We start from the raw sequence: 12840 nt of genomic DNA, 5'->3' as shown, positions 1-12840 counted from the left end.
CTGTAACCAATTAAATGCAAACGGCCAAACAGCAATTTTATTTTCCGGGCCTATATAAGTGACGAGTTATACCGCCGCCTCCGATAATGCCTCTAAACCAAAGGTAACGGACCCCATTGTGTTTGCCTTTTGCCGTTGACGTTCCGAAAATGCCAGCTTACGTTTGCCGTGAGGTGTGTGCTTACTGGGATTATTTATTTTCTTAATCTTATGATAATTTTTACATAATGAAATTAACTTAAATGAAATTATATTTGTTTGATATTAAAGCATGGATCTGCTTAGAGTATTTAAAAAATGTAGACAAAATGTTGGTTTATTAGAATAGTTGCATATAATAAGTTGTTGAAGATCCTGCTATGTTTTTTTTAACCACTTTTGTAAAAACTTTTTTTTAAAAATTCAATAATAAAAAAATTAAATGTTAATTTTGTCTAAAGTGAATTTTTTTTCCACAAATACAAAATTATTTTTAAGCTAAATAAAGTTATTTCATGGATTATATTTAGCTAAAAACAAATAATGAACTGAAATATCCGCAACTTTCATATTAATTTTTTCAAGGATTATGGCTTTTAAAGTTACTGAGTTTTAAATAAAATGTTTTAAATAAGTTATAAGTTAGTGGTAGAAAACAATTGCGTTGTAACTTACAGTAAGGCGAATTTTTTGTAATAAGTTTAACTAAGTTCCTTTGAAAAGTGGTTCAACTAATTAAACTTCTTTTTTGCAACTAAGTTTTATTGTTCTTATTTATTAAATATTGAAAACTGATTTAGAAATCAGTGGTAAAAATGGAAAATCATCTCAAGAAAGATAAATAATTTACATTCATATTAGTGCAATTTTCAATTTAATTTAAAATTTGCATTATCATTCAAAACTTTACATAAAAATGAAAAACATTTTTATATTATAAAAGTCAATTTTTCTACTTATGCATTACATTTGGATGGTTTGTTCAGTGTCTAAAATAATGTCAAAACATACCTAAATTATTTTAAAAAGCTTAAATTGTATGAAGCAGTGTGACATGAATGCCTATATTACATATTAAAGATCTAAAACTTTTATTTATTCAAACTGTATTCTTGTTTTAATCATTTCTAATAATCCAATTTTTTTTATGTATCATTTACTTTATGTGAATGATGCTTGATAAAAATTTATTAGAAACAATATTTTTAAAAAAATTTTTTTTGATTGAAATGTAAAGTTAATGTGTAAAGTGTAAGTTAAAAACATTTTTAAATAAACTTCATAGCTTATTATAAAGATTGTATTAATGCTACGAACAAGTTTATGTATATTATAAATAATTTAGTATATTAATTTTATTGTAATATTATATGTGTTTTACGAAAATAATAGACTAAAAAAGTTAAAATTATTTTCTACCTAAGGCCAGACGGTATTGGAACTGTGACTGTTGAAAAGAGATATTTTTGCCAATATTGAGGTACAATTAAGAATACTTCTTGAAAACCGAATTTCTCATTTTAGGTAAATATATTACTCTTTTTCTTTATAATTTACTCTAAATTTAGCTTATTATTTAAAATCCACTCGCAAATTTGTTGTCATAAGTTTTAGTAAAATTATCTTAAATAATCTTTCAAAAAATGAAAGAAAAAACATCATTTAAAGAGCGAATTATCTTTTAAACTTCTGTGATTTCAGAATTTTTTGTTTTATCATTTTGAAATTCCAGCTGAAGCAAGTCAGTCATTGGCAAATTGTTTTTATTTTGAAATGAGAACAGAAAAATCAGAAGTATTTATTTCATTTCGAATAAACAATAAAAGTATCTATGGAATATAATTCTGCAGAAAAAAAGAAAAAATTATTTGCATTTCTGTATTTTTCAGCTATTTTATTGCTTTAACTCTTTCATTACTCTGTTTTTTAAATTTAAAATCTATAAATATGAAGATGCAAAGTATAACAGTTTTGGTTTTATCTATCATTTCAATTGGTTGGTTGGTGTCGTATCCTCTATTGAATCATATTTCATGGTGGTCATCATTTCAATTAATGTTATTATAATGCTTTTTTAATTTTTTTTTTTTTTTGGAGAAAATAATAACTATTTTAAGTCATGAAAAATTCTTGGAATTAGTTACGGAAACCCATGAATTGAAAATCTAAAATGTCGTAAATACCCTATATAAACAAAAAATTTTTTAAGTGTTTTAAATTAAAATTATACTGTCTAATTTCTATTCCTTCTTTTAAAACAGGTTACTGGATATGTGACTTCTATTGTTTTTTTTTTTTAAATTCAGTTTACTCTACTGTTTATTATGAATAATCTTAATGAATCTTAATGATGAATTATCGTATATCTTGTGATTAAAGTCAACCCAATTTTTGATTACTACATATCAAATTTCTGGTATGTCAGATGTATAAGTCAATATTTATGTAAACCAAGTATGAAAATTTCTAAAATTAGAAAATAAATAAATAAAATTGTTAAATCTCTCTGAATCTGATACGTTTACCCTTAAGTAAAGATGATTTTTGAGACCATCTCCAAAATATAAATTCAATTGTTATTGTGAAGTCTTTTTAAAAGTGTGGAAATACAAATTCTTTGGATGGGGGTTAAAATTATTTTCTGTGACACTCAGCAGATGAAGTTATAAATGTGAGATCCGAATAAAGACACTGTTAATGTTACTGAATCTGACAGATGATCTGAAATCTTTAAATTTGTAGCTTTATGGTATGTCTTAAAAGTTTCCATTGTGTTATATTTTTTGAAATATATTAACTTTTCTTAATCTTAATTTTTCAGAATGTATTTTAAGGAATTTTTTTAAAAAAAACCAATATATGTAAAGAAAATATGAGAGAAAATTCAGAATTAATTTTATATTACATAGTAAAAATAGTTTTTGCGAGGAGTAAATTGATACTGAGTTATTCATACAAATCTTATAGTTTATAATGCATGAATATTTCACATTCAACGAATGCCCAACTTTACTATAGTTAGTTCACCAAGAGTTGGCATTTGGCTCCACCTACTCGGGCGCAGAGTTAATTTTAGCGCAGGATGGGAGAAACAGTTTCGCTGTTAAAAATGAGACAACCCTTAATGCGTGCCAAACGCAAACAGTGAATTCTTTTTCACTCACTTACTTCTCTTTATCATCCGCTATTATACCTTTCATTACTCTGGCTAATTGAATATATATTTTAAATTTAAAAACTGCTGTTTTCCCAACAAAATGTCTCAAAAGGGACTATCTTTTCACTCAAAAGAGAGAAATATCATCAAATTTATGAATTATTTAATGTTAAAAAAATACACATAAAGATTGCGAAATAAATATTTTTCTCATTCGATTACCAAATAGCAACCTTCTTCAGGTTTGTTAACATCCTTTTCCCCAAAATATAGCAAAATAGTATCGCTGGAAAACCGCGTGATGGAGGCAGTGTCAACTCCTGTTGAATGAACTATACCAATGTATAAGTCAAACCCCATGATTTTTGTAAAATTTTTGGAATTTGAAAAGTTTACTTTTCACCAGGACACACAATAGTAATGAATAGTTCTTTCCATTGAAATATTTTATTATAAAACGTGAGTTTTGACTGTTTAAATTTAGAAATTTTACTGTATATTTTCTTTTCAAAAGGGCAAAAATGTGTTTATGCATGTATCAGGTCTACTTTGATTTCATCAAGATAGGACTTTTTTTTTCAGTGCTGTTGCTGAAATTTCCTTTATTTTATTTTAATGTGTTTTTTGGTGAAAAATACTGAGGTTTGGTAAAATGCTTCACAAGTATTTTTCTTAAAGCAAAAATATGCAAATTTTTAAAAAAAATATATATATTGCTGACTTATATATTTAACAATCATTCTAATTTTTGAAGCTAATTAATCCTGTGATAATATTCAAGGAAAACTTTTTTAGAATTAAATAAACCTTTCTTAGTAGTATAGCAGCTAATCAGTTTCAGAATTAAAACATATTTAACATCTGGTTTAATATAAAACCACTTAGTGTCATTTAACAGGGAGTTTGAAATGTCTTAAAAATTTGTAGGGTTGATTTTTTACAAAGAGGAGTGTAGTTTTCTAATAATTGGCCTGAATTCTTACTTTTAGCTTGCCATTTTTATCTTACTTTACTCTCTGAAAACAGCAAACCACAGTGTGAAAGTGGGTACCATGCAAATTTATGCTAAATGAATGTCTTCATTTTTTGTTTTTATTCTGCGGATCAGTGATAGAGGAGAAAAAAGGACATTTTACGTAATTGTTATATTTGAAACTGGGTCACCATATGTAAGTTTGACTACTTATATTAAGTCTGATGGTTCCTGTCTTTTAGGTTTTTTAAGAAGTCAGAACAAAGTTTATGGCAGATTTTTTTCCATGGTAATAACGACTCAAATGTTAATTCAATTTATTGAGGAACATTAGTTTGTTTCTGACAAGTTTGCAAGCTTAGCATTCTTTGATGAATGTACAGAGAAAATAGACTCCTTTGCTAGTGACGTGAAGTTTTTAGAAATTGACAAATCTCAGGTGAGCGATAGAACTGTGTTTGTCGCACCTCCTGAGCCTATTGGCCAACCTCCTGGCCTAGAGTACAGGTACAAACAATTTAGTACTCTGAAACCTCAACTGTTTCATAAAAATCCAATGAAATCTGTCCTAAAGCTAATTGCTCAAGCTAGCAATGGCACGGCGATGCAAACAAGAAATCAGAAGTGCAGAAATTCTCTTTCTCCTACATTACATAAAGTGTAGAAAAAGTGAGTTCAGATAAACATAGAATAAGCCTTAAATATTCAATTACTGAGCAGAAAAATTAAAAATATACAAATAAAATAAGTTATGAGATGATAACTTGGGATTATACAACGGAGCAGTTTTCTTCTAATAATTTGTTTGCATTGTAATATTTTGAGCATTCGGTATGGCATCCTCATAATGAAATACAAACTTTTGGTTTGCCTGAACTTTTTATTTCGCTTAAATTTTGAATAAGTACTGAAGGAGAAAAGTAATTTGCAATGAACATTTTCTTCTGCAGTATGGCATCCTCATAATGAAATATTACATTTAAATAAAAATAATTTAGCTCAATTTTTTTTCTTCATATTTTCTATTTTTAATGTTCAAAAGCAGAAGAATCAAGGAGTTTGTAACAATATTTGAAAATGGTTAACTGAAGGATCGTCCAGAAATAACTTTGTTAAAAAAATAATAATTAGTGTTAGTTTACATTCAAAATTATTAAAACATTTCTTTAATTAAGAACAGTTTGTTTTGATTAAGAAGCATTAAACCAAAGTACAATTTTTAATAGTTCAATAGGTTTCCCACAGTCTTTAAAAATACTTAGTTTTGGTTCAAGGTTTTTAAAAGTCCTTAATTTTTAGTATCCCTTAAGTTAAAAGGAATAATTTTTCTGTCTTGTCAAAATATTTGAAACAAAATATCGTTTTTGTATCACCTAGAATGAGACCGTGTATCGAGGGTTGGGCATACATGAAGGGACGTGTGTGAGAGGGCGAGGGGAAGAAATCATGTCCTTCCTTCATTAATATATTGACTCTTTCATTAATATTTTCTTCCTTTTGTTTAGAATGGTACCCCATGAAGTGAGCGGAGCAATCTGAGTAAGTAAAGAATAGTATTGGTCAAGGGTGGTAGTTTTAAGGTATTTACGTAGAAGACCCACACTGACCTTCGAAATCGACAGAGTTCCAGAAATTCAGTTCTATTGGTAGTGCTTATGTTTATAGAAATGAAGTAAAGCCCTAAGAAAAGAAGTAACAGAAAAAAAATTTAATTAAAATCCATAAGGAAAACTAAGCATATTGTTACATGAAGCTCTTTTTATGCAGATTTGTAGGAGAAGTCACTTTTTAACACTCTTGACTCCATTGTAAAGCTGTGTTACAATCTTTTTTTCCTTTCTTTTACAGTCAGTTTAATTAATTTTCTCATGGTTTTTAAAATTTCGATATAACTACGATGCACAACATTAGAGTCATATAATTGTGATGCACAACATTGAATAATCATTTTTTGACTCGCTCAATTTACGTAAAATCCACGTGGCGTTTAGATAAGGCTTTTTTGGCAGTTATTGCTGTTGATTGATTTTTGAAAATTCTGATATATAATACGGGATATTCAAATCTCAAACTTAAGTATTCACTATTTGATACATTAATCTATCGTTTTCTCAATAAATTTTTCCACTGATATCATTATTGATTTCCGTATATATTTTCTAAAATCATGATATTTTTTAAAACCATATTATTTATTACAATGCATGAATCTCAAAACGTAAATTTAATTAGCCCCTTTTTGATGCATCCATATTCACGATATTATCTATCTTCTTTCAGTTATTGCCACGATCTCACATTTTTTAATTTTTTTATGTTCTAACGGCTTATAAAGTGTATTAAAAAAGGAATATGTAAGTATTTTCAATGTATATAATCTTTTATGTGTTGATGAGAAAAATTTATTAGCATCTGCAGTTTATTTTTCATCTTTATTTTATTTTTAGAAAGCAAACAAGCAAATGGGAGAAATCTATGAGAGACTCCTTTATAAAACATCTCTAAATCAGTTTCTAATAAAAATTATAAAATCTCTCAATTCATAAAATTGAGAGAATCTTGCAAGCAAAAAAAATTAACGAATTTGTTTTCAGTTCCTTGATTACCTATGCAGGGATTTATTCCATATTTTTAATATCATTGTATAAAATTCAAGTTTGTGACGAATATATTAATTTTGAAGTTTAAAACTTTATTCTTTTACTGATAAAAACGTTTATCAGAAAGATGACTACAGTAGTGACTACAAACCACTTTTGAAATGGAGTGACTACTTTTAGGAGATAAGCTTTGTTGGAGAACTTAGATAACACCTGTGTTTAAAATTATTTTGAATAAAAAATTGACTTATTTTAGCATGAGAAATTCTTTTATATGAGCCAGTTTCATACCAAAAATTTTTTACTCATTTGTTCTTTTCACCATTCTTTAATTTTTTATGTCTTTCTTGACAGCAAATATTCAATTTGAAAATCTATAAAATATTAGCGATTTTATTAAGCATTTACTGGTCTTTTATTTCCTCTAAGAAATAGAAGTACAGAGCACATATGTTTCCTCCCATTGAAATAACATCAAATATTCTCTTAGTTTTCCATGAGTGTATATCAAGCCGAAGTGATAAATTAGCTACCATTCTTAATGGCTGGTTAAAATATTAGTCATTTTATCTAATGACTAGATTATAAAAAGAAATTTGCTGCTCTACAGTATCAAAGGAAATTTTTATTAACGCTTCACTTTAGGAGAATTTTCTTTGCATCCATTAACAGACCGGCGAACATTTGTACCAATCTGATACGATAACTTAGTTGCATTTAAGCCTTAATTCTTTACTAAACTAACGTTAAAAGTGGTTGTCAGGAATAACTACAATTTAATTTCTTTTGTATTGCAGTACTCACTGTACAAACTACGAAAAAAATAGGGACTACAGTAGTTTTGCTACTTGTAAAATATTTTAGTATAGGTGCAAAAATTTGAATTTTAGCTTATTTACATTCAACTGTATATAGTCTTTAATTTTTTTAAACGTATTATTCCTTACATTGTTTAAGAATTAAAGAAAAATTAAAGTAACCTTATTTCTTTACTAAACTTACATTAAAAGTAGTTGTCAGGAATCACTACAATTATATTTCTTTTGTATTGCACTACTCACTGTACAAAGTACGAAAAAAAAAATAGGGACAACAATAGTTTTGCTGCTTGTAAAATATTTTAGTATAGGTGCAAAAATTTGAATTTTAGCTAATTCACATTCAATTGTATAGAGCTGTTTTTTTTTTTCCTTTATTTTTTTTAAACTTATAGAATAGATACAAAAATTTGAATTTCAGCTGATTATCATTCAACAGTATATAGTCTTTATTTGTTTTAAACTTATTATTTTTTAAGTTAAAGTGTGAATTATTTTTAAATTTATTATACGCAAATTCGTAATTTTATTTAGTATTTAAAATGTGTTGTATATTGATTATGTATGTATATTGATTGTGTAAAATTATGTATGAAATGTATTGAATATTGATTTTGTATATTGATCATGTTGTTACTCATTAGGGTTCAAACTTTTTAATATTAACTTGTTTTTTTAGATTACTAGAAAACATTCTGAAACTCTTACGATGTGGGCTAAGTAATTATTTGCTTAAGGCAATTTAAATATTCTTAAATTTATTCACTAATGACCAAGTATAATATATACTAACTATTGTTTTCTCTATCAATTATTACCCATGCATATAATATATTGACAATACAGAGAGATCGCTGATCTTAATATATAATTTTTGAATCCTTGTCAGAAGTGAAGAAAAATTTGCAATTTAAGGCAATAAAATTAATATTCAAATTATTAATTGCAACAACAAAAAAAAATTTAAATTATTTAAACTACACAAAAAGGAAAAAATTTGATTGAAATTAACTAATCATTGACAGGTAAATATATATTAAAAATATATAACCTGTTTGAGTATCAAAGAAAAATCAGAGAAAGTGAAACAAAAATATCAGAATGTTTTTGCCCCATATTTTTTAGTCCAATTGTCTTAAATAGTGATCCATCATATCCTGATAACTTTTTGTTTCTTCTTTTAAATATTAATTGACGACACTCTAATATGCATAATTCTTTTTAAAATCATTTTTGACAAAGATATTAATAATGTATATTCAGGGTGGTAATAACTGTGTATCCCACTTATTATTTAGTTTTTATTAGTAAAACTATTATAAAAATTCAATTATTGGGTTTTCGTTATTTACTACAAAAGCTATCAAAAGTGGTGCTGCAGTAATGTCTAAATCTTTAAACCAAATAAACTTTATTTCAAAATTGTTATCCAGTTCAACATTTTAATCATTTTGAAAGGCACAATATCAAAATGTGTATCTACTGTTCTCCCTAAGAATTTTTAAAAAGACGGCCTGCCCGCTCTGTACCCTATAAATGCCTTCATTTTGTAAAAGTAAGCCGCCATCCCTTAAAACACTGGCTTTTTATTCATATTCCATTTTGAAAAGAATTATTTCACTGTTTAAATAGTAATTACGCACTGGTAAAATTATTTGTTTATAGGTTTAATTTTGATTTCTATTTCAAATATTTACTTTGTTAAGATTATTTTCAACTTGCTAAATTTTTAAAGGTATCTCTTCTTTTTTTTTTTTTTTGAGCTGGGTATATTAATAAATTTTTTAAATTATTTTAAAATTATTTTTTTAAATAAATACCTTTTAATACCTGCCCATTTAAATGTTTATTTTCTAATAATTTCTGTTGAAGTTATAGAAAAAAGCTTTCAAGTTGTTTATCAATTAATAAATTTTTAGTGTACTTTTTTTGAAAAAAATTTATGCACAGAGATTGTCTCTTAGCCGTTTGCACAGAGAATGCCTTTAATTATTTTTACAAGCTACAAATTTTGATAATGAGAGAAAATTATATTTTGAAATCTGCACATAAAATAGTATAAGCCTGATTGTTGAGGATCTGATTCAGTTATTACATAATATTGCACATTTTGATAGATTTTTACGTTGCTGAGTTATCCGAGGGATAATTCTGGTGTATCCTATAAAAAGGGATAGCCTCTAATATTACCAATTTTTGTGCAACATATAAAGTGATAAATAGATTTAAATAGATAAAGTCTTTTAATAATAGTCTTTTGTGTTTCTATAGGTGAGTGGTGAATTATTGCTTTAGTTTATGGTTTATTCATTTGTAAAAAACTCACCATCCAAAAGCAGTGCACTTAGGCTTTCATTTGACGCTCTGGCTCAAATTCAAATAGATAAATTTTGCTAACCAGATGAGGTATTTTCATTGTTTTTTGAATTATTCCAATTTATCATCATTTTTTATTTGATTCCATTAAGAAAACATTAAGAACTTAGCAGCGATAGAAATTACTCATCCATTAAATTTGTGGGAGACTCTTACAAAATTCCTTCGCTGCCATGAGGCGAAAAAGGTGGTGACTAATTTATGCTGTGAATTATCATTAATTTTAAACTAATCATTTTTCTACATCTGTTTATATGCTGATTTTATTTTATTTATTGACTTGGAAAAATTAGCCATAAAGTCATGTTTACTATATCTTTATTTATTTTATTATTCACCACTTCAATTACTTCATTATTGACCATAACAAGCTTATGAATTGTAAAGATATTAACAACAAAATGTCTTTTTTTTTTCATGTAAGGTGATAATTTACTTAGTCATTTATAATTCAGTCAAATACATTTAATTTTCATTTGCCAATTAGTAGTATAAATTGTCTTACCATATTAAGTAATGCTTTATCATTCTGTATTTATGCTCATTTAAATTTTGAAATTGAATAAAAGTATTAGAACAAAAGATAAAATTTATATTTAGCTTATTGGTTTTGTTTAACTATTTTTTCATTACTTTATTTCAATAGCATTTTTTTCTTGTCACACATTGTATTTAATTTTTTATGTATCTCAATTAATTATTAAATATTTTCTTCAAACTTCAATCTCTGTTTTTTATCCGTGCATTCTGTTAAATTGATTTTAAATAAATCTTAGTTCTGGAACTAGGTTATTATTAGTTTACAGATTTAAACTTTTATTTTTCTTCAATAGTGTATTTTTTCATGGCTTGCATGTTAGTAACTAAAGTATACCATTTACTAAATAAGCAAGAAAGGTTTAAGCAATTAAAGTATATCTTGTCCTATGTTTAAGGCTCTTGAATTTAATTTTTTAAAGAAAAATTTTCTACCCAGAGAATATTGTTTTTATTTATTTATATTTTAAAAAAGCATTTCTTTTTATGAGAGATGCTTGAATTATTTTTTCTTAAATTTTTTTTTTTAAATATTCTATAGTGAGAGAATTTGTTATCATGAGTGATATTAAGAAATTTTAAAAATTTAGCTTTTTATTTATTTATTTGAGACATTTTTAATAATTTTTTGTGTGACTTAGTTGTTTTTTTTAAGAAGATTTTTTATTAGTAAACTTTAATTCTTCAACGAAACAAGTTCGCGAATATTTTAATATTTGTTTGATTTTATGCCTTCTTTTAATGGAGTGAAAGGTTTTAATTCTAAATTTTTCCTTAAATTGAGTGGTTTCGTTCCTTTTTTTTTAAGAGAGTATGTTTTTTTATAAAAAGACTTCATTTATTTTTAGCAAAAATTATATGGAACACAGTGAAAGAGCGTCCGGCTACCTAATTCCATACATTTCCCGATGGAAAGGCACTGCCACGTGTGTTTCGGAAACAAGGATTGGGACCCTTGGCTAATCTTTCACAATCAAGTTTATTCTAGTTTGATTTTCCATAAGAAAATTAATTCAATTTTATGTCAGAGAATGTGAATTTTATTATTTTTTTCAAATATTACTTTTATTTTACAAACCTACTTAACTAGCAGTAAAATATTTATTTTCTAAGATCATATTTTAAGTTTCATGTATTTTAAATTTGTTTTATTTGTAACCTATTTATAATCCCTGATTCCTTTTTTTTTATTTTAGCATTTCTTACCTTCAGTCACCATACTTCTACATAAATGAAATTAATTAATTAGGAATTTTGCATACTTTGCCTTATTTTATTTGAGTGATTCTATGTATTCTTTAACCCTGTATTATATGTTTATTGACGAATGTAAATTACTCAAAACTTTCTCAAGAACCAACTTTCAAAATGTGTAATTCTGCAATATCATGCCATGACATGACGTATCATTAAATTTCCACCATTATTCAACTGTATCACAATTTATGTTGGGATTGGCATTCCACCAGAAAATTAATTCTTGAAAGCATTGATAGCTCAATTCAAGATATAAAAATTAATTTACTTTCATTTTATGATTTAAATTTTATTGTAAATATATAATGTTAAAAATCATGTTAAAATGAGAAAAACTGAAACAAAACTTGACATGTAGTAAATTTTTTTGCACCATAAAAAATATTCAAGGACGATAATTGACAGAACACGAAGTCTAATTGAGAGTGTTGTTGTTGTTGCTGGCCCACACGGTTAGCGGAGCTAAACCAAGTCCATGACTCCAGAGACTCTGAAAAGTTTTCCGAAGTCATAGATGTGGAAGATGTGATCAATGAAGACCGGAGCACCAAAAGGCAGAAGGCTGACTCATCTCCTTCACCTGCATACTTTAGCTGGGCATAGTGGAATGGCCTTCACGCCTAGGGTGGCCCTACCAGGAGATTAAACTCCCGACGTACTTCTCCCATTCTTCCCAGTGGCACCACCCCGCCACGATGAGCGAGTATGCAGGACTTGAATTGAGAGTATTGACCTGTAGTGCACATATAAAAGAAGTATTTAAATAATTTCTGGAATTAAGCTGTACTCCATGCTGCACAATTTGTTTTCTCATTTTGAAAAAAGCTGAAAATTTATGATTCGTTTATTTTGTTCAGCTTACTTAGTATGTTACCTAATGTATCTCTTATCTTTCATGAAATAAATACTTATAAATAACAAAACACTATTTGGGCTTTTTTTTAAACTGTGTCTTTAATTTTGTTCAATGCATATTAAGTCTAATGAGTGTTCACATAAATTAGTTTATGTGAAATATTTATTTATACATTTTAAGGAAAATGATGTAGAGAGAATTTCCAAATTTCTGAAAAAATGAATTTATAAATCTTAAAACATTTGCATTACACCTTTTTCTGGAGCCTGTAGTGTGAGGACTAATTA

At 26.8% G+C, this 12840-nt stretch overlaps 1 protein-coding gene across 21 annotated transcripts in view; it reads left to right on the top strand.

The window, feature by feature from the left end:
• The window catches only part of LOC147816934 (disheveled-associated activator of morphogenesis 2-like), a 77425-nt gene extending 64803 nt beyond the window's left edge, over window positions 1–12622 (top strand). For 13 of the 21 annotated variants that reach the window (XR_015429552.1, XR_015429551.1, XR_015429550.1 and 10 more), the window contains 2 exons: window positions 1404–1503; window positions 2241–12622. The gene's annotated coding sequence lies outside the window, so the exon portion shown is untranslated. The remainder of the gene's footprint in view (window positions 1–1403; window positions 1504–2240) is intronic. The other 8 variants (XR_015429516.1, XR_015429517.1, XR_015429518.1 and 5 more) reach the window with 8 other exon arrangements.
• The last annotated feature ends 218 nt before the right edge of the window (window positions 12623–12840 follow it).

This window comes from Parasteatoda tepidariorum, chromosome 1 (assembly GCF_982258835.1).
Source record: "Parasteatoda tepidariorum strain Cologne lab strain chromosome 1, Ptep-v5.0, whole genome shotgun sequence".
Classification (NCBI taxonomy): Eukaryota; Metazoa; Arthropoda; class Arachnida; order Araneae; family Theridiidae; genus Parasteatoda; species Parasteatoda tepidariorum.
Note: the sequence above shows the minus strand (reverse complement) of the source record. Positions and strands in the feature narration are given on the sequence as shown.